A 3,063-nucleotide genomic window follows, 5' to 3' on the forward strand; every position below is an offset into this window, starting at 1 on the left:
AATCCGAACAGTCGAAACCATCCATAATGCCGCCGGAGAAACAAGTGCAAACAACTAACCACCCCTACCATTCCGACCTCTCTTATGTTGTGCGTGTACGTGATCTGTAGGGTAGCTATGACGTTCCGGTGGCCCCACGTTTCTGACAGGATGGCGTAACTGAGCCAGAGGTGTATGCAAACTGGGATCATCGTCCTGGGCAGGCGTAGCAAACAACCGTGTAAACTCGTCCAAGGAGGCCGCGGCGTTGTCTTCAGACCACCCTACAGATCACAAAAAAAAAATTAAGCAACATTCAAAAGGTGAATGCAATTCCGTACAAATTATTATATGTACCCTGTGTTGGAGGTGGTGGTGGTGGTGGATAGGAAGAAGCTCCTTCATATCCTCCTGGTGACGGCATAGGGTGATACGAAGACGGCCCTGCTCCGGTGAACTGTTGTGATCCTGAGTATAAATAATAACGTATGAGCCTTCGACCATAAAACATAAGCAAATAAAATTATGCAGCACATATTTACCTAAAGTCCCTCCAGCATGTGGCATAGAGGTAAACTGGGTTCCTTGAAATGGAGGCCCTTGCGAGGCACCTGGCCCTCCATAGGGCTGAGAACCGGGGCACCCGTACCCTGTATGGAGTCGTATTTAAATACTGCATATAAACATACGGATCAGTAAATATCACACCATACCTTCGTACTGTCGGTGGTATAAGGGAGGCTGCTGCCATGCGGGACCACAAGGAACCGACGTCGACACTTGCAACGATCCGTAGGAATCCTCGTACTCTGTCCACGTACCAAAGGCCTGAAGGATACCTCGGGCTCTATCACGTTGAGTGGTCCAGGACTCGAATTGTGCCGGCACGCTCATCGTAGACCCGCCATGAATCCTCATTACATTCAGTGAGCAATCTAATTCAAGCAGCCTACATGCCTCGAACTGCAACCAAAAAAACTTAGTATACAAATATTAAAAGATCGAAAATGCCGTCAACATTTACTCACCGCCCCAGCTAATGCCTCATCCCTGTGTCGTGCATAGCGATCCTGCGAAGTCGCAACATGCGGCTGTGGATGCATGTCAACATACGTCAAACGGCAACGAGTCTTCGGTTCGTACCAGGTCAGGTACGCCTGAAACGAAGGCTCAGTGTGTGGACCGGTATCCTCAGCCAACTGCTCGTCTGCATCATCTCATGCAGCCACCCATGGTTGTAATCTAGTGACCCACATTGTCGAGAAAGGATGCCCAGCCCTTGATAAACTGCATGTTAAATAGAAATTAGTTTCACGTTATTAGTACATGGGTGCTCATATATTTTTGTTACCTATGATCGTGGCGCTGAACACAATCCAACGCTGAAGACACAGGGAAAGACTGGCGTCGACCGAACTGCCTCATGACTCTATCCGGGCAGTGGGCCTCAACTTCAACGTCGTACACCAAAGCTGCAGTAGTCATCCATAGGACCTGGTCCTGTGTGCACACCGAAGATATCCCAAGCGGTGCACGTGCGGCTATAGCCGAAGGACTGTATGGCTCCCACACAATGTCTTCTGGGGTCAATCGATCAAATTCGGCAACAAACTCAGGATAAGACCGACGGGTCTGTACATGTGCCCATGTTTTCTGAAAAAATAAAAATTATGTGTCCATAAGAAAGGTATTGATGGAACAATGTATGACCATAGTACGCATAGAATATAAATTTTTATCGGGTCCATACCTGTCGAGAGTACCAGAGAGTCCCCATGGTGGGTCTGTCATCCTCCGTGTCACCGTACATATCCGGCGTGTACGGTGACTGGTCAATCATGGGACGACCGATAGCAATCCTCTCGTAAGACCAAAGCTGTAGCATAATTGGTCACCCCGTTAGGACAGCATTCCTATCATTCTGCCGTGATGCCTTGCAGAATCCACGATATGTGCATGCAAGAGCCGGTGAACCCCAACTATATAAAGGTATGGCATCCTCATCTGTATCGACGATCTCCTGTGCGTAGGGCAAAAGCACCCTATCCACACAGTGCCCGTGTGAGTTGTTGAACATGATGTACCCAAATAACTACAGCAGGTATGCCTCGAGTGATCTAGTCACGCTGTAGTCATCAGCATCGGCTGCCAACAGATCTGGCTGCAATGAAGTACGAACATATAAACATAAGAAACACATGACTTATTTCAAAGCCATAAAATACATCAACACATCGTTGTGTACGAAATTGTACCTGAAACTGTAGGAGCCATGACTTGGAAGGGCCTTTCGACTGTGGGTGCTCATTGAAATCTTCAGGATCAATCGTGGTGGCAACACCTGCAAAACGTTCCTCAAGATCCTTCAGCCACGTAGAAGGTACCACGCGGGGTAGAAAGACCAAGCAGCATCGCAACGTCCTGCAGGGTCGGTGCCATCTCCCCACAAGGGGAGGTGGAACGTGTGTGTCTCGGGTCTCCATCTGTCAACGAGAGCTGAAAGTAGAGACTTGTCTAGCTTCACCAAAACACTCTCAGCAAGACGAGCCATAGTGAGAACACCTGCCTCGCTCAGCCTGCATCATACAGTGCTGAAATGTTAATACATTATATAACAAAATGTATAACAGATAAAAACAGAAAATATACGACATATCACCTGGGCACCCATCGTGGGTCTACAGCAACCAACTCTGCAGGTGGACGTGGACGCAGCACGTTTAGTTTTTGGTGCTGAACCTTCGCAAGCAAGGACCGGTGACCCGAGTCTATTGTTGGGTCCAGCAACGCAGGAGTAACCCCGGCCATACCTACCACGTAAGATCAAAACAATACAATACAATCACACACATCTAAATATTTCTAATATTTCCTTATATTTCCTAAATAATTTATAAGATTTTCTAACCATTAATAATAATTTCTAATATTTTGTAACATTTTAGAAATTTTCTAATATTATCTTGCAATTTTTAAGATTAATTAATTAGATTGCTAATGTACTATATCAACACTAATCACTACAAGTAACTACACCTAAATGTACCACTAATCAGTCCTAATAATAATTAAAATGATTGCTAA

The 3,063-nt window shown here is 46.1% G+C and overlaps 1 long non-coding RNA gene across 1 annotated transcript; it reads right to left on the reverse strand.

Annotated features, from left to right (window-relative positions):
• LOC120677760 lies at nt 1-393 on the reverse strand. Its single transcript, XR_005676444.1, has 2 exons — nt 337-393; nt 1-263 (listed from the first exon to the last, which is right to left on the reverse strand). It is a non-coding gene; the product is annotated as an uncharacterized LOC120677760 (long non-coding RNA).
• Nucleotides 394-3,063: the final 2,670 nt, after the last annotated feature.

The sequence above is a fragment of the Panicum virgatum genome, chromosome 6N (genome assembly GCF_016808335.1).
Source record: "Panicum virgatum strain AP13 chromosome 6N, P.virgatum_v5, whole genome shotgun sequence".
Classification (NCBI taxonomy): domain Eukaryota; kingdom Viridiplantae; phylum Streptophyta; class Magnoliopsida; order Poales; family Poaceae; genus Panicum; species Panicum virgatum.